Source organism: Bos indicus, chromosome 10 (assembly GCF_029378745.1).
Source record: "Bos indicus isolate NIAB-ARS_2022 breed Sahiwal x Tharparkar chromosome 10, NIAB-ARS_B.indTharparkar_mat_pri_1.0, whole genome shotgun sequence".
In the NCBI taxonomy this organism is placed as follows: domain Eukaryota; kingdom Metazoa; phylum Chordata; class Mammalia; order Artiodactyla; family Bovidae; genus Bos; species Bos indicus.
In genome coordinates, this window is record NC_091769.1 from 8,944,506 (window position 1) to 8,966,576 (window position 22,071).

Genomic DNA, 22,071 nt, shown 5'->3' on the forward strand with positions numbered 1-22,071 from the left:
TGTGAACTTTCTTTACTCTGAAGGGCATATTTTTTAAATTATTCATAACAATGTTTAAAGTACTGCAGTCTATATTTTTCTTCTAGTATAGGAAAAAAAAAATCAGGTAAGAAAATTCCTAAGAGGTAAAGGAAAATAAAGATGAAAATTAACAAAATTAAAGAAAAGGCTTTGTTAGCATGTTCAGTTGTTTTGAGAATTTATCTTTGCCAAATCACTGGAATAAACACTGGGAATTCACTATTATTTAACTCATATTACCTAAAAATTAGTGCCCACCAGTAAAGACTGATATGTAGTTTAGGTTGTTTGCACTGTTACACACAGTGTGATTTTGCTTTCTTTGCTTTACAAAAGTTAATTTCTGTAAGTAAAGACGAAAAAAAAATCAGTGTTTTACAAAATCTTCTTTGTAAATGGTTGGTGAAGTTTGACTGGATACCATACTAACCAAAGCGACTACATTTTAACTGTTCTAACAGGAATAAAAAATAGTGAGGGAGAAAATTTAAGATACATTGCTTTTCTAGACCATAATGTAGCTCTCAGTTACAAATGATAAGAGCAGGCTGTATGAATACTTTGTGAATTATTCAAAAGAAGAAAGGGAAGCTTCAGAGTAAACTACCAGTTCCCAGTGGCTGTTGCAAGCTGTTTAAGCTAAATACTCACTGTGGCCTTTAAACTTTCATGATCCCTATTTTTGCTCTTGTAACCAACTGGAAATGGATGTAAAACTCCAAAGACAAAAGTGAAAAACACAAATAAGTTTAGTATAAAGCTAGGAACTGAAAGAAAATGGAGAGCAAGAGTGAGTTGAAAAATGAAAGAAAAAAAGGCAGAAATATACTTGGGATTAAATAGGTCAAATGGGTATACTCAAGGTACTATATTCTTGTTGATTTTCTGTCTGTTAGTTCTATCTATTACAAAAAGGAATGTTGAAGTCTCCTACTATAACTATAGATGTCTCTTTCTCCTTTCAGTACTGCCAACTTTGGCTTTGTGCATTTTGAAGCTCTGTCGTTGGGGGCAATCACATTTAGGGTTGATATGTCTTGGTGAATTCACTCTTTTACCAACCTGTATGCGTGCTAAGTCACTTCAGTCATGTCCAACCCCTTCAGTCTGTGCGACCCCTATGGACTACAGCATACCAGACTCCTCTGTTCATGGCATTCTCCAGGCAAGAATACTGGAGTGGGTGGTCATTTTCTTTTCCAGAGGATCTTCCCGATCCGGGGATCCAGCCTGGGTCTCGGGCAGCGGGTTCTTTACCACTAGCACCACCTGAGAAGCCCTAGCAACCTGTAATGTATCCTTTTATCCTTGGGGATTTTCTGTGCTATGAAGTCTACTTTGTCTTAGCGTAGTACTGCTGCTACTGCTAAGTCGCTTCAGTCGTGTCCGACTCTGTGTGACCCCATAGACGGCCCCGCCATCCCTGGGATTCTCCAGGCAAGAACACTGGAGTGGGTTGCCATCTCCTCCTCCAATGCATGAAAGTGAAACGTGAAAGTGAAGTCGCTCAGTCGTGTCCAACTCTTAGCGACCCCACGGACTGCAGCCCATCAGGCTCCTCCATCCATGGGATTTTCCAGGCAAGAGTACTGGAGTGGTACAGCCACTCTCTATTTCTTTTGATCAGTGCTCATATGGGAGATCTTTTTCCATCCTCTTGCTTTAACCTACTTATGTAATTATATTTGAAGTGAGTTTCTTCAAAGTATTTTGCTTATTTGCTGACCATTCTGTATCTGTCTTCATCTGATGTGTTTAAACCATTTACATTTAATGTAACCATTGTATGGTCAGATTTAGGTCAACCATTTTATTATTATTTGTTTTCTGTTTGTCCCCTTCATTTTTTGTCCCTCTGTTCCCCACCTTACTGTTGCTGTCAGTCTTCCTTTAGATTATTTGAATATGCTTCAATATTTCATTTTAATTTATCTATAATTAGGCTATATCTCTTTGTGTGTGTTTGTGTGTGTGTGTATGTGTTGTCTAGGAATTATAATATACATAGCTAACCATTTACAGTATACTCAGAGCCAGTATTTTACCACTTTAAGTAAACTGCAGATACCTTACAACATACAGATCCCTTTGTCTTCCCACTTTTATGTTACAGTGGTCACATGAATTACATTGTCATGCACAGAAAATGATGGTGTTTGGGGAGGTAATTTACATTAAAACAGAGAGAGAATTATTAAGACCTGTGTAAATGAGGCAAGACAAAGATTAGAATGGAGGTTTACTGATGGTAGTGTTCAGACTGTAGTAAGAGATCAGAAGTTAAGTACTTTAGATAGGCAGTGGCATTTGACTGAAATATCTTTGGTGTGGTGATTGGGAAAAAGAAAAGTGTGCATGATGGGGAAGGTTGCACATGTTGTAGTTATAGTCCTCAAAAAAGGCTTAAGACTATTTGGCTGCTTTCATATATTATTAATACTGGAGAAGGAAATGACAACCCACTCCAGTATTCTTGCCCGGAGAATCCCATGGACAGAGGAGCCTGGTGGGCTATAATCCATGGTATCGTGAAGAGTCAGACATGACTGAGCAACTAACACACACATATATTATTAATAATGAAATACATTTTAAAGAAAGAAGATACAGTGAGCAATTTCTCTGAAATGGGTTATGGTTGGCTGAGTGCAGATGTACAAAAACGGACAATTATTTCCATAAACCAGCCTTGAGCTACATGCGTGTTACCTAGATCTGTGATGGAGGGAGGTTCCAGATTTCAGGGAAAACAAAGGAAATTTATGCCATAAACTGGTGATCAGCTGGTAAGGTAGTTCTGCTTAAGGAGCTTCCCTTTTCAGGGACTTCCTGACAGTCCAGCAGTTGAGACTCTGTACTTGTACTACAAGGGGCATGGGTTTAATCCCTGGTTGGGGAACTAAGGGGCTTCCCTTGTGACTCAGCTGGTAAAGAATCTGCCTGCAATACGAGAGACCTGGGTTCAATCCTTCGGTTGGGAAGATCCCCTGGAGAAGGGAAAGTCTACCCACTCCAGTATTCTGGCCAGAATTCCACAGACTGTATAGTCCATGGGGTCGCAAAGAGTCGGACACAACTGAACCACTTTCACTTTCACAGGGGAACTAAGACCCTGCATGCTCTGTGTTCAAACAAACAAAAACCACAAACCATTCCTTTCAAACTGGGATATCCTAAACAGATTTAAAGCAGCTAGATTTCTCAGCAATATTCAGTGATCTAAGCTTGAATAATTATACAAAGCCAGGGTTTTTAAATTCAAACTTGGGTTTAAGCCTTAGTACTGGTTATTTCTTTGACATACCAGCTAAATGTTTCTTCTCTTGGAGGTAACTTTGGCTACAAACTGTTCATAGCTTGTCCTGGAGTCATTTTCCTTTGCCCTCTGCAGCCCCAGAAGTAAGCAATTGTTAAGCCACGCTCTCTTCCCCTAGAATATCCTTTTAAGCTTTTCCTCAAGCCAAAATAACAACCTTTTGACAACTCAGCTCTAAGAAAACCCCAAAGTAAGCACTCAGTACTATGGAAACAATCACTTGACATCATTCCAGTAAATCTATCTTTGGGCTATGCAGTTTGTTTCACTGTAATGGTGTTATTTTGGGATTTATTGGCTTCTAGAACTATGAAAAAGACATTGGAGCACTGTGAACAACTGCTCAGTTATAGAGAGTGGGGGGGGGCAGAGAATCAAATACTGACAAAACACGCCACTCTATTGTTCATTTATTTCTTCTACTTTTCTTCCTATTTTGACAAATTGCTTGATGTGAACTCATCTTGGTTTTGATTTTTTTTGCAAATCATATATAAATTCTGAGACATGAGTGAATGTCTTCTTGCCAATTTCAATAAAAGAAAGAACAGAAAAATTGCAGCTCATATACATCTGTATCATTCAAGGTACAGTCAAGAGATGGAAATCATACCAGTTACTAGAACAGAGAAAATATAATTGGTATCTATGTATAAAGTTGTTAACTAAGAAAAGGAAAAGGCAAGATGAGTTGTCACAGAGGGAGCAACTGTAAGAAGCACTTACCACCCCTAGAACTGGGGAATGAAGAAAGGAAACTGGAATTATTAAAGCTTAGGAACTCAGAGGAGGAAGCTGACCTTGGAAAGAGTCTCAGTCAGCTTACACAGGTATCTCTGAGAAGGCAGGTTGCTTTTGTAATAATGTTGAGAACAATTCAAAACTCAATTGAATTGCTGCTACAGGAAGGAACTGAAGCTTTTGGGGTAAAAAAGAAAAGTGGTACTAGTGTGATGCTCACAGAAACAGGGAACATTCAGGAAGCACAGGAATGTTCAAGTCCCTTCTTCCTCCTCTAGCATTACCAGCTTCCTGACGAAGAAGCGAAGAAAAACTAAACAGCCTCTGATGAAAGTGAAAGAGGAGAGTAAAAAAGCTGGCTTAAAGCTCAATATTCAGGAAACTAAGATCATGGTATCCAGTCCCATCACTTCATGGCAAATAGATGGGGAAACAATGGAAACAGTGACAGACTTTATTTTTGGGGGCTCCAAAATCGCTGCAGATGGTGACTGCAGCCATGAAATTCAAAGACATTTGCTCTTTGGACGAAAAGGTATGACCAACCTAGACAGCTTATTAAAAAGCAGAAACACTACTTTGCCAACAAAGGTCCGTCTAGTCAAAGCTATGGTTTTTCCAGTAGTCATGTATGGATGTGAGAGTTGGACATAAAGAAAGCTGAGCGCCGAAGAATTGATACTTTTGAACTGTGGTGTTGGAGAAGACTCTTGAGAGCTTCTTGGACAGCAAGGAGATCCAATCAGTCCATCCTAAAGGAAATCAGTCCTGAACATTCATTGGAAGGACTGTTGCTGAAGCTGAAACTCCAATACTTTGGCCACCTGATGGGAAGAACTGACTCATTGGAAAAGACCCTGATGCTGGGAGGGATTATGGGCAGGAGGAGAAGTGGACGACAGAGGATGAGAAGGTTGGATGGCATCACTGACTCAATGGACATGAGTTTGAGCAAGCTCCAAGAGTTGGTGATGGACAGGGAAGCCTGGCGTGCTGCAGTCCATGGGGTCACAAAGAGTCAGACATGACTGAGTGACTCAACTGATCTGAACTGGCAAAGAAGAAATATAGTTTCCAGAATTCTAGATCCAGCATCATATTGCAAAGGATAGAAGGATGGATTTGGATGTGAGAGATAAAAACAATAAGTGAGAAGACATTTCAACAACTTATTCAAACTGCCCTTAAATTAAGTAAGGTGAAGATACAAGATAGACTGACCAGCTGCCATTGAGGGGCTCCCTGGGAGCCACCTTGAGTTCCCTTGGTGCAGGATTTAGTTCTCAGCTTTGCAAGTCCAGAAACTCAACTTTGTCAAAGCACCAAGAAGTGATAAAGCACAGAGGGATGGGTTCACATGATCCAGCTTACAAGGGACTGATGAATAAATTCAAACCTAAGGTATTAATTTAGAGTGAGAATATGACTGTCGAGATAGTTAAAATGGTACGGATCCTTTCATCTGCAGAAAAATATGATGTCAGAAGGTAGCTGATGGTCGTGGGAAGAGAGTTGGGAGAGTAAGTGGATGTGCTCCACGCCTCTAGAATTATCTGATGCCATTGTAGTGACGTGCTGGGCAAACTAACCAGACATCACATTGGCCATTAGTATCCCAACCACTTATATAGAGGTGGACAGAGCACTGCTCTCACCAACCTGACTTTTTCTCTCATCTTTCCTTGGCTCTTGGCCTCCTGCCAGTAGCTTTTCTTCAGATAGCTAATGTATGTAGTCATTTATAATTTTATTTGTCCTTGGCAAATGGTCTTGGACAAGTTATTATCTTTATGAGTATTTTCTTTAGATGAGGAACAATAATCTCTCTGGCATGGGGTTGTTGTATATATTAAAAGCAATAGTCCATATAAATACTCACACAGTAGAGTCTAAAACATAGGAAGCTTTCAAAAAATGCAGGTTCCATTCTTACTTTTGATCCTGCTTTGATTATAGTTAAGACAGTCTGCTCTTCTGACATGCATTTCCCTTTAAAAAGATGAGTTAAATGTTTACCTACTATTCCATCAAAAGGATGTACCCTTTTATATAACCAGTAGCTGCTTTGGCAGAAGTAAGATTATTTCTAATGTTGTGTTATTACACTTGATGTTTTATTTCTGGTAGCATTCCAGGCTAAGTTACCAAATAGATACTCCCACTAAAAACAAATCAACTATATTCAAAAGCAACAAGGAGCAAGGAAATAAAAAATATCCAGGCCAAAGACTACATGAAGGCAGAACTCAGAAGAGCAAATGCAAACAAACAAGCAAAAATCTTAAAAGCAGCCAGAAATAAAAGTCAGTTGACTTTGAAAAGAGAAATGGATAGATTAAGATCTATGCTCCCTCTGGCCACAGTGGGCACGAGAAGCTAGTGGGACGATATCTTCAGTGTGCCCAACTATATTCACCAGCATGCCCTTTAGTGTGCATCTGCTGCTAGCAAAGTCTCTCAGTGTTTTTATCTGCAAACACCTTTATTTTGCCCTCATTCTTGAAAGATATTTCACTGGGTATAAAATTCTAAACTGACAGTATTTTACTTTCTTGGTATATTGATATTTAAACACACACACACATACATATTTATACTGGAGAAAATTTAAGCTCAAATAGAGGGTCTGAAATGAAAACAAATGAAGAATAAGGAAGTGGTAGTTATGTGCATAAATTAAAAAATTAACTATAAAGCCACAACCTATGTACCAGTCTTTGTAATTAATATATTTAATTTCCTACTGTAAAATTAAAGATCTTAGAACACTTTAACTCCATTTATCCCCCATATGATTTCTATGCAATTATTTTAAATTGTTTACATTTTAAAATGGAGTAAACAATGATAATTTAAAATTAAAATACATATAACAGTTTCATGGAAGTCATGAGAGGAATAAACAGCATTAAAGTGTTCCAAGATCTTGTATTCCACAATAAGAAAGTAAACAACCCAAATGTTCATCAACTGATGAATAAACATTCATCATAAAACATTTATTATAAAATTTAATATAGCCATCTAATGGTTTATTATTGATAAAATAAAAATAAATGATGAAGTTCTGATATGCGTTACAACCTTTTTGAAACTTGGAAACTTGGAAATGTGAAAAAAGCCAATCATCAAAGGCCACATATTATGTAATTCTATCTGTATGAAATGTCCAGAATAGAAAACCTATAGAACCAGGAAGTGATTAGTCAAGCGCTGGAGGTAATAGGGAAGTAACTGCTGATGGATATAGGATTACCTTTAGGGTAATAGGACTTCCCTGGTGGCTCAGAGGTTAAAGCGTCTGCCTGCAATGCAGGAGACCTGGGTTTGATCCCTGGGTCGGGAAGATCCCCTGGAGAAGGAAATGGCAACCCACTCCAGTATTCTTGCCTGGAGAATCCCATGGACGGAGGAGCCTGGTGGGCTACAGTCCACGGGGTCACAAAGAGCCGGACACGACTGAGCAACTTCACTTTCACTTTCACTTTTAGGGTAATAAGCATGTTGCAAAAATTAACTAGTGGTAATGATTGCACAACTATGTGAACATATTAGATAGCATGGAGTTGTATAGTTCAAATGCGTGAACTGTATTAAATATGAATTGCATTCTTCATGAACACAACAAGATGCTGTTGGGGAAGCCTGTCTGAGGTGCACAGTCTTTCAGTCTTGCTTAGCCACATAAGAAGGGGCCTTAGGCCTGGAACACCTCCTTACTGAGAGATAAGGAGCCCGCATGACCTTGCCAGACTTAACTACTTTTGAGGGATTACCTTTCCTGGTTTTGGGCTCAACCTATATTCGTTTGTTCTGCTTGAGCATGTGTATCATTGATCTCATGTGTCTAGACTCCACGGGGGTCAGGGTCCTCCTACTGTGGCACAGGGCTTCCCTGTAGCTCAAACAGTAAAGAATCTGCCTGGGATACAGGAGACTGGGGTTCGATCCCTGGGTTGGGAAGATCCTCTGGAGAAGGGAATGGCAACCCACTCCAGTATTCTTACCTGGAGAATTCCACGGGCAGAGAAGCCTGGCGGGCTACAGTTCGTGGGATCGTAAAGAGTCGGACTGAGCAACTAACACACACAGGCTGTGGCACAAGAGGGCCACTGGCATGTAGGCCAGTTGCCCTGTACTGGCTGCTAAGGGGTCCCCCAGCCATGGGAAACCAACACACGCTATTAGAGCTGATTTTAGTCTGTTGTTTTCTCTGAGCGTGAAAACATTCCATTCATGCTTGACTGCGTTGTATTTTTCTAGGTGACTCCAATACCAAGATACAATGGGCAAACGTATTTGGATCTCTATTTCTGGTGGTTGGCACTGTCATGACCTCTGCTATCCACTGTGGAGCTGGAGTCCCCCCACCCCCAGCCCAGGCATTGGCAAGTGGTGCACAGTCTTCTGCTTGACAGACACTATTCTGTACCTTGGGTTGGCAAAAGCAAGAATGTCTGACAATTTCAAGTGCTGATGAGGATGCAGCGCAACTCAAACTTTCATACATCAAAATGCAAATTAGTAAAGTCACTTTGGAAAACAATTTGGCATTTTTAGGAAAGCTGACTATATGCCAATCTAGTTGTTCCATCTCTTTGATTATACTCAAGAGAAGTTCTTGTACATGTGTGAAAGAAAATGTAAGTGTTTTTAGCAGCTTTGCTCATAAGAGCAAAAATAAAATAAATAATCAAATATCTATCAAGATAGAGAAGAAAAATATTATATAGCAGTAGAAATGAATGAACTGGATCCACAATCCTCAACAATGAAGTATCTTAAAGACATAATGGAGAACAAAAGAAGCAAATTGTTGAAGAACACAAACAGCATGATTGCATTTATATTAAATTTGAAAAAGACAAAACTAAACATTGTATTACGTAGAGATATATTCAAGGTAGTGAAATTAAAAGAAAAAGCAAAGAAGTTATTGTTCAAAGGTTAGGATGATTATTATCCATGGTGGGGAAGAGAGGCGTGAAATTAGGAAAAGACACAGGGGGAGAAATCGTTTACTTGTATCCTGGATGATGGCTATACAAGCACTTACTTTATTACTATCCTTTAAAGTAAGCTCCAGTGTTTTGGACATGCTTCTGTGTATAAGATATATTTCACAATAAAACAAAAACATTTCTTAAGTGAGTTTCCTGGTATATAAATCCTTGCATATGTCTAATGATTTCACTAAGCTGATCTCTTAGAAGCTGAATAACTAGATCAAAAGATACTAATACATTCAAGGCTTTTATTATTTGCTACCTAGTTACCATCCAAAAAGATTATACCTATTTCCTTTCTCACCAATAATGCCTCTGAGCCGCTGGCTACATAGCTTGAAAAATTTGTTACCCTTGTTCTGCCCTGTTGCCATGTCCCACTTACTCCTTAATCCACTTTATTCTGATATACAACCCAGTTCCCTGTTAAAACTCTTGTTATCAATACCTTCCTATTTATGAAATTTAGTGATTACTTTTCTTCTTGAATGACTTATACTTTAGTCCTAAAAACTTTTCCAGATGACTAACATCATTTATCACGTGTGGCTTTTAACTTTTTTGATTCTTAGGTCATTTGGCTGCCAGTTCTTAGAGAATCTTCCTATGGTTTTCCTGTGAACTACCTCAACTTCAAAGGAGTAAAACTGCAGATAGAATCCTCATTTATCATTCTCATCATCACCGCCACCACCATCATAAATGCTCACCATTATTACTCATCAGCCAGCTTAATGAATGTTGGCGAAGTCCACTGACTGACAATGTTCAAGCACTGTTATAGCTAGTAAGTAAAGATGAACCCTACTGCACCAAGTCTCCTGGTGTTCACATCCTTGTATAGTCCCCTTCCACGTGGAATCTGGGTCAGGACTGTAACTTGCTTTAATCAAAAGATGTGACAGAAATGATGTTGTATGCCTTGAGGTGGGCAGCTTCTGCTTTCGTGCTGTGTGGAGTGTAGGCCACCATGTAAGAAGTTTAGCTACCCTGCTGGAGAAAGCACATGGAGACATAACACAGCAGTGGGAGCAGGGAGAGGCCCCAAGACCACATGAAAAATAGAAGTCTGGCCATCCCAGCGTCTGGCTCCCATCTTCCAACCATCCCTGCCAAAGCACCAGCCAGGTGAATAAAGCCATTTTGGATGTGCTAGGACTAGCCACTGTCTGGCAGCAGCTACATGAAAAACCCCAAGAATGACCAGCAGAACCATCCAGTTCAAATCAGGTAACTTACAGAATTGTGCGAGTTGATCACCAATTGTTGTCTTAAGCCACCAATTTTTGAAATGATTTGTTATACAGCAACAGATAATACAAACAAATTCCCTTCTATATTGCCCCTCATGTTTAACTGGTGGAATATGGGCAGATCTTTTGCTTGATCAGAAGTAAAGCTTGACATCTTTACGGCATGAATTAAGTATATTTCCACCAGGTTGCCTAAGGAGGGGTGAACCCCCCAGGTCAGAAACAGAGCAGGTCAAAACTCCTGTGCTGATCAGTAGTGGGATCGCATCTGTGAATAGCCACTGCATTCTATCCAGCGTAACATAGAAAGACCCTGTTTAAACTTTCAGGGCTTCCCTGGTAGTTCAGCTGGTAAAGACCCGGGTTCGATTCCTGGATCAGGAAGATCCCATGGAGAAGACATAGGCTACCCATTCCAGTATTCTATAGCTTTCCTGGGGGCTCAGATGGTAAAGAATCCACCAGCAATGCAGGAGACCTGGGTTTGGTCCCTAAGCTGGGAAGATCCCTTGGAGGAGGGCATGGCAACCCACCCCAGCATTTTTGCCTGGAGAATCCTATGGACAGAGGAGCTTGGCACCTACAGTCCATAGAGTCGCAAAGAGTCCAACACAACCAAGCAACTAAGCACAGTTCTGCAAAAAAGGGAGATGTCTTAGAAAACAACAATGAGAGTTGTTGTTATATAACAACATTTTATAAGGAAGTTAACATTTGAACTAAAACCTGAAGGAGGCAAAATGTTCAGACATATGGTGAACTGGAGGAAGGGCATCCCTAACACAAATGGAAAGACCCTGAGATGAGAAAAGGCTCAGTGTACCCTTAGAACTGAGTAAAGAACTATCTATAGGAGCAAAGGAGTACGTCAAGGCTGTATATTGTCATCCTGCTTATTTAACTTATATGCAGAGTAACATCATGAGAAATGCTGGGCTGGATGAAGCACAGGCTGGTATCAAGATTGCGGGAGAAATATCAATAACCTCAGATATGCAGATGACACCACCCTTATGGCAGAAAGTGAAGAAGAACTAAAGGGCCTCTTGATGAAAGTGAAAAGAGGAGAGTGAAAAAGTTGGCTTAAAGCTCAACATTCAGAAAACGAAGATCATGGCATCTGGTCCCATCACTTCATGGGAAATAGATTGGGAAACAGTGTCAGACTTTGTTTTTTGGGCTCCAAAATCACTGCAGGTGGTGACTGCAGCCATGAAATTAAAAGATGCTTACTCCTTGGAAGGAAAGTTATGACCAACCTAGACAGTATATTAAAAAGCAGAGACATTACTTTGTCAACAAAGGTCCGTCTAGTCAAGGCTATGGTTTTTCCAGTGGTCGTGTATGGGTGTGAGAGTTGGACTGTGAAGAAAGATGAGCACCGTAGAATTGATGCTTTTGAACTGTGGTGTTGGAGAAGACTCTTGAGAGTCCCTTGGACTGCAAGGAGATCCAACCAGTTCATCCTAAAGGAGATCAGTCCTGGGTGTTCATTGGTAGGACTGATGTTGAAGTTGAAACTCCAATACTTTGGCCACGTGATGCGAAGAGCTCACTCATTTGAAAAGACCCCGATGCTGGGAAAGATTGAGAGCAGGAGGAGAAGAGGACGACAGAGGATGAGATGGATGGCATCACTGACTCAGTGGACATGTGTTTGGGTGGACTCCAGGAGTTGGTGATGGACAGGGAAGCCTGGCATGCTGCGGTTCGTGGGGTCGAGAAGAGTCAGACATGACTGAGCGACTGAACTGAACTGATAGGAGCAAAGACACAGGGGCAGAAGGAGCCCAGTGACGTTTGTTCTGTTAGTGAAGCCTGAACCTTAGACTCTGAATTCTTTGTTGAGCTTAGTCAGTGATGTTAATCTCTTCACTCTCACAGGGAGCAGAACAAAATGGAGGTGTCTGATGAGACTAACTGACATGATGAAGATATAAATTAGAAAATCAATGGTCAAGTAAACACGTGTCTGAGCTGGGCCCCATTTTGTTGTGACTTCTACTCCAGACAAACAGTATCTATGATATCTTAATAGACACCTTCTCCTGTATATATAGAGAAGGAATGGCAACCCAGTCCAGTATTCTTGCCTGGAGAATCCCAGGGACAGAGGAGCCTGGTGGGCTGCCGTCTATGGGGTCACACAGAGTCAGACATGATTGAAGTAACTTAGCAGGGGCAGCGACCTGTATATTAGAGTATAAAGCACAGGAAATAACCACTCTAGGTATTTTCCACATGAAGGTATTTAACACAGGAAATTGGGTATTTACAAAATCACTGGAAGCAACTGACATGTCCTTCAGTAGGTAAATGAATAATCAAACTGTGGTATATCCATGTAATGGACTGTTATTCAGCACTAAAACATAATGGCTATTAAGCCTTGGAAAAACAGGCAGGAAACCTAAATGTATGTTAATATATGAAAGAAGCCAATCCAAAAAGAGTACACGCTATATGAGTCCAGCTACACTCTGGAAAATGCAAAACTAAGGAGACAGTAGAAAGATCAGTGATTGCCCAGGGTCAGGGGGTTAGGGAGATGAATACATACAGCACAGAGAATTTATAGGGCAGTTAAACTACTCTGGAGAATACTATCATGGTGAAAAAATGCCATTATACAATGTCAAAATCCAAAGAACACCACCAAGAGTGAAGGTGGTCTAGCAGTTAAGACTTTGCCTTCCAATACAGAGGATGAGGGCTTGATCCCTGATCAGGAAGCTAAAATCTCACATGCCTTGTGGCCAAAAAACAAAAACAGAAAACAGAAAGTGTAACAAATTCAATAAAGACTTAAAAAAAGAATGAAGCCTAACATAAACTATAGGCGCTGGGTGAAAACTCTTTTTTTTTTTTTAGCCACACCTCACTGCATGAAGTGGAGAAGGCAATGGCACCCCACTCCAGTACTTTTGCCTAGAAAATCCCATGGACGGAGGAGCCTGGTAGGTTGCAGTCCATGGGGTTGCTAAGAGTCGGGCACGACTGAGCGACTTCACTTTCACTTTTCACTTTCATGCATTGGAGAAGGAAATGGCAACCCACTCCAGTGTTCTTGCCTGGAGAATCCCAGGGACAGGGGAGCCTGGTGGGCTGCCATCTATGGGGTCGCAGAGAGTTGGACACAACTGAAGCGACTCAGCAGCAGCAGCAGCACTGCATGAGGGATTTTAGTTCCCCCACCAGGGATCAAACTGGGGTCCCCTACAGTGGAAGCCTGAAGTCTTAATCACTGGACTGCCTGGGAAGTTCCCCCCACAACTCTTAAAGCTTATTCAACTCTTGAAGTGGAGACTGAACACTCCGGAATGTCCTCACATAAAAACTGGAAGTCTTCAGACCTCAATTAACAGAAAACATCTAAACACAGCAGAAGGATGGCCTCTCATTCCCATCCTGCCCATCTCCCAACAGCGCAAATAACAGGCAAATCATAATTTGCATGTAGAACGACAGCTACAATGGAACGGTTCTCTAGGAAAGCACACTGGAAGGAGGGATGGTGGCCCCAAGGCCACTCATCACAGCCAGCAGAGCTTCTACTCTCCCAGCCTGGGCGGCAGGAGGGGTGAAGTACTAGCAAAGCTTCCCTCACCATCATGCTCTCCGTACAGTCAGAGAAACTAAGAGATCCCTCAGAGGTGGAGGTAGGTGCCTCTCCACCGCCGGTGAATGGACCCCGCCCTCAGGCCTAGCTCCTCACTCTTCCTCATTGTGCTGCAGCAGCCAAGAGGATACACCTCAGAGACCAGCAATGACAGGGAGCTAATTAACCGGGGGTGCCAACTGCTGTGCTATTAAATCCATCATCACGCTTGCACGAAGGCCATGCTTGCTAGGGTCTTGTGCCTGCAGGAAATCTAGGCCGCTGCCACTCAACCTTTTTCCCCTCTTGCTTCACTCAGGGTGGAATCTGCATCATAGCCTGATGGTTATCTCGGCTCCTTCCAACGTTTTCTCGAAGGCGCTTCCGCTAATCAAATCCTTGTACGTTCAGTTCTATTTTGGTGCTGCTTCCCTGAGACACTGAACTGACACACCTGCCTTGTCCATTGTGAACTCAAGCCTTTGCTCTCTGCTCTTGCCTGAACTCCCACATGCAGCATTCGGCCTCATCTGCTCCACCTACTCAAATTCTATCTTGTGGACCTAGTACTCATCACACCTCCTCCATGAAGTCTGTTTACATGGACCATGAACCTGTCCTCATTCTCTCAGATCTACACATTTTTGCAGGTCTTCTATTGTTCCCTGTTTCAAGGCTGTTGAGAATATAGTTAACTTCCCTAATATATGAGGGCAAGGAGTGGGTCAGACATTTCTTTATTAACCTCCAAAGTGCTATTTAATGGAACAGAAGACAGAATATAGCAGTTCTATTAAAATCCTATTGAAATGATAGAATAGTTTGTAATTTTAAAAATGAAAAAATTCCAGCAACAAACAGAGATCCTTTTCTACCTAATAAGCTGGCTAAGATTTTAAGAAACACTAGAAAATGAGGCCCCCTCATTAACCTATGGGGAGTAAGTAAAATGACATAAGCCTCAGTTCAGTTCAGTTCAGTCGCTCAGTCGTGTCCAACACTTTGTGACCCCATGAATTGCAGCATGCCAGGCCACCCTGTCCATCACCAACTCCCGGAGTTCACTCAAACTCACATCCATCTGTGTGATGGATGAGTCGGTGGTGCCATCCAGCCATCTCATCCTCTGTCGTCCCCTTCTCCTCCTGCCCATAATCCCTCCCACCATCAGAGTCTTTTCCAATGAGTCAACTCTTCACATGAGGTGGCCAAAGTATTGGAATTTCAGCTTCAGCATCAGTCCTTCCAATGAACACCCAGGATTGATCTCCTTTAGGATGGACTGGTTGGATCTCCTTGCAATCCAAGGGGCTCTCAAGAGTCTTCTCCAACACCACAGTTCAAAAGCATCAATTGTTTGGTGCTCATCTTTCTTCACAGTCCAACTCTCACATCCATACATGACCACTGGAAAAACAATAGCTTTGACTAGATGGACCTTTGTTGGCAAAGTAATGTCTCTGCTTTTCAATATGCTATCTAGGCTGGTCATAACTTTCCTTCCAAGGAGTAAGCATCTCTTAATTTCATGGCTGCAATCATCACCTGCAGTGATTTTGGAGCCCCCCAAAATAAAGTCTGACACTGTTTCCACTGTTTCCCCATCTATTTCCCATGAAGTGATGGGACCAGATGCCATGATCTTCGTTTTCTGAATGTTGAGCTTTAAGCCAACTTTTTCACTCTTCTCTTTCACTTTCATTAAGAGGCTTTTTAGTTCCTCTTCACTTTCTGCCATAAGGGTGGTGTCATCTGCATATCTGAGGTTATTGATATTTCTCCCAGCAATCTTGATTCCAGCTTGTGCTTCTTCCAGCCCAGCATTTCTCATTATGTACTCTGCATATAAGTTAAATAAGCAGGATGACAATATACAGCCTTGACGTACTCCTTTTCCTATTTGAAACCAGTCTGTTGTTCCATGTCCAGTTCTAACTCTTGCTTCCTGATTTGCATACAGGTTTCTCAAGAGGCAGGTCAGGTGGTCTGGTATTCCCATCTTTTTCAGAATTTTCCAGTTTATTGTGATCCACATAGTCAAAGGCTTTGGCATAGTCAATATAGCAGAAATAGATGTTTTTCTAGAACTCTCTTGCTTTTTTGATGATCCAGCAGATGTTGGCAATTTGATCTCTGGTTCCTCTGCCTTTTCTAAAACCAGCTTGAACATCAGGAAGTTCACGGCTTATGTATTGCTGAAGCCTGCTTAGAGAATTTTGAGCATTATGGACAAGAGGAGCAATCCCATGTCCAAGGAGCAGTGGTTGCACGGGCACACGAGGGCCGAGAGAAGCAACCCCACATTCAAGGTCAGAAGGGGCGACTCATCCAAGGTAAGGAGCAGCAGCTGCGCTTTGCTGGAGCAGCCATGAAGAGATACCCCACGTCCAAGGTAAGAGAAACCCAAGTAAGATGGTAGGTGTTGTGAGGGCATCAGAGGGCAGACACACTGAAACCACAATCACAGAAAACTAGCCAATCTGATCACACAGACCACAGCCTTGTCTAACTCAATGAAACTAAGCCACGCCGTGTGGGGCCACCTAAGACAGACGGGTCATGGTGGAGAGGTCTGACAGAATGTGGTCCACTGGAGAAGGGAATGGCAAACCACTTCAGTATTCTTGCCTAGAGAACCCCATGAACAGTATGAAAAGGCAAAATGATAGGACGCTGAAAGGGGAACTCCCTAGGTCGGTAGGTGCCCAATATGCTACTGGAGATCGTGGAGAAATAACTCCAGAATGAAGGGATGGAGCCAAAGCAAAAACAATCCCCAGCTGTGGATGTGACTGGTGATCGAAGCAAGGTCTGATGCTGTAAAGAGCAATATTGCATAGGAACCTGGAATGTTAGGTCCATGAATCAAGGCAAATTGGAAGTGGTCAAACAGGAGATGGCAAGAGTGAATGTTGACATTCTAGGAATCAGCGAACTAAAGTGGACTGGAACGGGTGAATTTAACTCAGATGACATAGGCCTGCCTGAAGCCAATTTGATAATATGTAGAGGGCTGCCATGTATGGGGTCAAATAGAGTAGGACACGACTGAAGCGACTTAGCAGCAGCAGCGGCAGCAGCAGCAGAGGAAACCTAAAAATGTACCTATTCTTTAATTATTCTATTTCAGGAATATATCCCAAGAGAACCTTTAAATTACAGAGATGGGAGTAACAGAGGTGGAGCTAAAGCAGGTACTTTTTGTGAGTGGGCATCTGCATAGAGAAACAGACCCACCAGGTCAGAAATAAGTTTCTCCTCCTCCCCGCTCCTCCCTCCTCCTCCCCGCTCCTCCCTCCTCCTCCCCCCTCCTCCCCCCTCCTCCCCCTGCTCCCCTCCTCCTCTTCTCCTCCCTCTCCCTCCCTATCCTCCCCCTTTTCCTCCCCGAGTCCTCCCTGTGCTCTCCTCCTCCTCTGTCTCCTCCTTCTCCCCTACCCCTCCTCCCTCTCCCTCTCCATCCTCCCCCTTTTCCTCCCCAAGTCCTCCCTGTGCTCCCCTCCTCCTCTGTCTCCTCCTGCTCCCCTCCCCCTCCTCCCTTCCCATCCTCCCCCTTTTCCTCCCGAGTCCTCCCCCTGCTCCCCTCCTCCTCTGGCTCCTCCTTCTCCCCCCCCCTCCTCCCTCCATCCTCCCCTTTTTCCTCCCCGAGTCCTCTCTGTGCTCCCCTCCTCCTCTGTCTCCTCCTTTTCCCCTCCTCTCCCTTCTCCCTCTCCCTCCCCAATCCTCGCCCCTTTCCTTTTCTTTTCCTCCTCTCCTCCCCCACCCATTCTTCTTGATGATTAAACTTTAATTCCACTTCTAGTGGTTCCTAGACCCGCTGGGAAAGACACGAGAGGATCTCTAAGCCAGGAAGTCACTACAGGCTATTTACACACCTTCATTTTTTTAATGGGATCTGGAAGAACAGGGTGCACCTCATCTATAAGACACTAAATCTATCCCCCCATGAAAACTGCTGCTGCTGCTGCTGCTGCTAAGTCGCTTCAGTCGTGCAACTCTGTGCAACCTCACAGACGGCAGTCCACCAGGCTCTGCCACCCCTGGGATTCTCCAGGCAAGAACACTGGAGTGGGTTGCCATTTCCTTCTCCAGTGCATGAAAGTGAAAAGTGAAAGTGAAGTTGCTCAGTCATGTCTGACTCTTAGCGACCCCATGGACTGTAGCGTACCAGGCTCCTCCATCCATGGGATTTTCCAGGCAAGAGTACTGGAGTGGGTTCCCATTGCCTTCTCCTACATGAAAACGGGAGGTCAATAACTGGTAATGCTGTGTGTGTGTTTTAGGGGGACCGTTGCTTGACCTGATTTAAAATGGGCAACAGAATTGTCCTGGGCAGACCCAGCCCAGCCATGCTATAACCTAAGAACATCCCCATCCAGTTGGAGGGTTTAGGTAAAGGGCACTCTAACTGCTTAAATCCAGGTCTACTAAAGCAGGTGCCCCCACCTGCCAGACTAGCAGGATTTGGCCCTTTCCATGCCTTCTGATTCTCCGTAGGATTTTCCAGAAGGAGGGCTGGAAGGCAGAGGCATAATCAGAGCTGCTGACTTTTTTGCAGGGCAGCAATAGAGACACAGGCATAGACAACAGACTTGTGGGCAACATGGGGAAGGAGCGGGTGGGACGAGCTGGAAGAGCGGCCCTGAAACACACACATCACCATGTGGAGAACAGACAGCCGGTGCGCATTTGCTGTGGGACGCAGGGAGCTCAAACCCGGGGCTCTGTGGCAGCCTAGAGAGGTGAGATGGGGTAGGAGGTGGGAGGAGGTTTAATGGGGTAGCGGGGAAGTGGGGGGCGTGACATGTGTATGCCTATGGCTGATTCATGTTGATGTATGGCAGAAACCAAAACAATATTGTAAAGCAATTATCTTCCAGTTAAAAATAAATAAATTAAAAAGATTGAGCCCTTTGCTTATTTGTTGAAAACTCAACAGTTTTCTTAGTCCTTTACCTCAGATCAATGCTTGTTTATAGATCCTGTATTTTTTTCCCCTGAGAGCTTAACAAATAAACCTTGCTATCTTATAGGTCTTCTTTCTCTATAAAATTTGATAGAACAATAAAAATGTTGTCTAATATTTTCCTATATGTTTCTAGTTTGGATTATTTCAAACTTTTATTTACTTCATTATTTTATTTTGCTTACTTTATTTGTAGTTACTTATATTTAACATTTTAAGCCACCTGATACATAAATTGATAGTATTTTCAAACCTGTCATTTTTTATTGGTGTTTTAAAAATTTTAGGGAATTTTCAAATATGTAATCTCATCTGATCATCACAACAAACTGAACAAAAGCAGGTTTCTTCACTCCCATTTGAAAATAGAGACTGAGTTGCAGAGAAGTTAAGTTGATTTGCTCAAGGTCACAGCTAATTGGTAACAAAGCTAGAACTAGAATCCTACTTCTGATCTCCCTTCAAGCTTCTTTCTTTCACTGGACCAAACTAGGTCACACTGTATTTAAGTAAACAAGGTTGATTCCTGGCCCTGCTTTTACTTTCTAAACTGGTTGAGACAGACTGGTTTATAAAGGCTATGATCTTAAACCTGATGATGATCTCAGATTATTGTATTTTAAAAATGGAACTTATAGGACAGCAAAAAAACACCTAGGTTCTCCCAAGTTGCCAGAGCACTACTGCTCAGGGATTTACCACCAGGGCAGAAAAAAGCAGAGAGAAGAATACACGGAAGCCCATCTGAACTTCTGCCCACACTCCCTGCCCCAAAGATATTCCTATTACCTCTTCTTTCCAGGAAGCTTCAGAGAGTTGCGGACTCTATACTACACACTGGCAAGGAAGAAGCCTGATGAGAGAAAGTAGGAACCTCCTTGTACCTGAGGGTGCCCTCTGGGTTTTTTATTTCCTCACATGGGCTTTCTTCTGTAATTCATAAGATGTGTATCCCATCCAGGTCAACAGCAGCTCTCTGGAATCTAAAAACTGAGTCTACAGGAAAGTTATGTTAATGGAGAATGAGCATCTAGGACCTGGAGCCACAAAAACTGGAACACTCCTGGGTACAATGACTCCTTCAGGAATTATTTTAAACTCCACGATACTTAATTTAAAATAAATTACATAAAAGTCTCTTAATTTTCAAATTAAGAATTGCAGCTTTAAATTCAATGAAAATTGTGCTGGAACCCTTGAAAAAGCATTTGATGTTATAGATGACTGGCTCACAACCCCAAGTTCTGAAAAATACAAATATGGCTAGCTTAGAACAAAATATACTAGGTTTGTTTCTAAAGAAATTATTATCTGATGAAGTTCAGTCCTTGGTAGATGAAAAGGAAACAGCCTCTCAGCAGCAAGACACACAGGCCAAGCTATTTTTTTCAGTCTGAGAGTTATTTGTGCAGTGAGCCACACAGAGAATCACCCTTTGATCAATAGGATGGATTTGTAAGATGTCTGGCTGGGGTTGGTTCATAGCCAAAGGACAGAACTGTTCTGTGCAAAACTCTAGTGCATGCAGGGGTTGCATATATGACTTGACTTGGAAATACAAATTTCAAAGAAGGCTAAATGTGTTTCAAGGTATAATTTATATTTTATTTAATTCTGCTTTGATTTTAAAAATAAATTAGTGATTAGAGCTTCCCATCCTCAAGCAGCTACATATTCAGAACAAATTCCTTGGGCAAACTTCAGATCCTGGGATCCCAGGACAAAGGTCTGGAGTCTTTGGGACTTTTAGGGGAAAGAGAATGCTATAAGAGCATGACTGGCAGAAGTAAACCATTTAAATATGTCTTGGACTATGCAATGGGATTTAGTATCATTACAATTAAATAATACATTCTGTGCATTTGCTCACAACCACCCTCCATGCTATCTCATATAATTTACATATACAAAGAAGAGGAACTCTTGATAACAATCAGAAATCTGTAGCACTTCTTTACACTAACAGTGAAACATCAGAAAAAGAAAGTAAAAAAAAAAATCCCTTTTAAAATCATGTCAAAAAATAAAATACCTAGAAACAAACCTGACCAAGGAGGTGGAAGACTTACATGCTGAGAAGTACAGTACATTGATAAAGGAAACTAGAGATGCGTCAAAGAAATGGAATGATACCCCATGCTCTTGGGTTGGAAGAACTAATATTGTTAAAATGGCCATACTACCCAGAGTAATATACAGATTTAATGTGATCCTTGACAGTTTTCAAGGAACTAGAATAAACAATACTAAAATTTATATGAAATCATAAAAGACCCGGAATTGCCAAAGCAATCCTGAGGAAAAAGAATGAAGCTGGAGGCATTACTCTCCCATACTGTGGACAATACAATAAAGCTACAGTAACGGAAACAGTGTGGCATTGGCACAGAAACAGACACATGGATCAATGGAACTGAATAGAAAGCGCAGAAATAAACCCACACACCTATAGTCAATTAGTCTTGGACAAAGAAAGCAAGAATACACAGTGGAGTAAAGACAATCTCATCAGCAAGTGGTATTGGGAAAATGGGACAGGTGCATATAAACCAATGAAGTTAGAACACTCCCTCACACCATACACAAAATAAACTTCAAAAGGCTTAAAGCCTTAAATACATATGACTGACAAGGGCTTAATTTCCAAAATATACAAACAACTCAGATAGCTCAATATAAACAAACAACCCAGTCAAAAAATCAGCAGAAGACCGAAACAGACATTCTCCAAAGAAGACATACAGATGGCCAACAGGCACATGAAAAGATGTTCAAGAGCTCTAATCATTAGAGAAATGCAAATCAAGACTACAAGGAGATATCACCTCACATCAATCCAAATGGCCATATCAAAAAGTCTACAAATAAAAAATGCTAGAGAAGGTGTAGTGGAGAAGGCAATGGCACCCCACTCCAGTACTCTTGCCTGGAAAATGCCATGGACGGAGGAACCTGGTGGGCTGCAGTCCACGGGGTCGATGAGAGTTGGACACGACTGAGCGACTTCCCTTTCACTTTTCACTTTCATGCATTGGAGAAGGAAATGACAACCCACTCCAGTGTTCTTGCTTGGAGAATTCCAGGGATGGGGGAGCCTGGTTGGCTGCTGTCTATGGGGTCGCAGAGTCAGACACGAATGAAGTGACTTAGCAGCAGCAGCAGCAGCAGAGAGG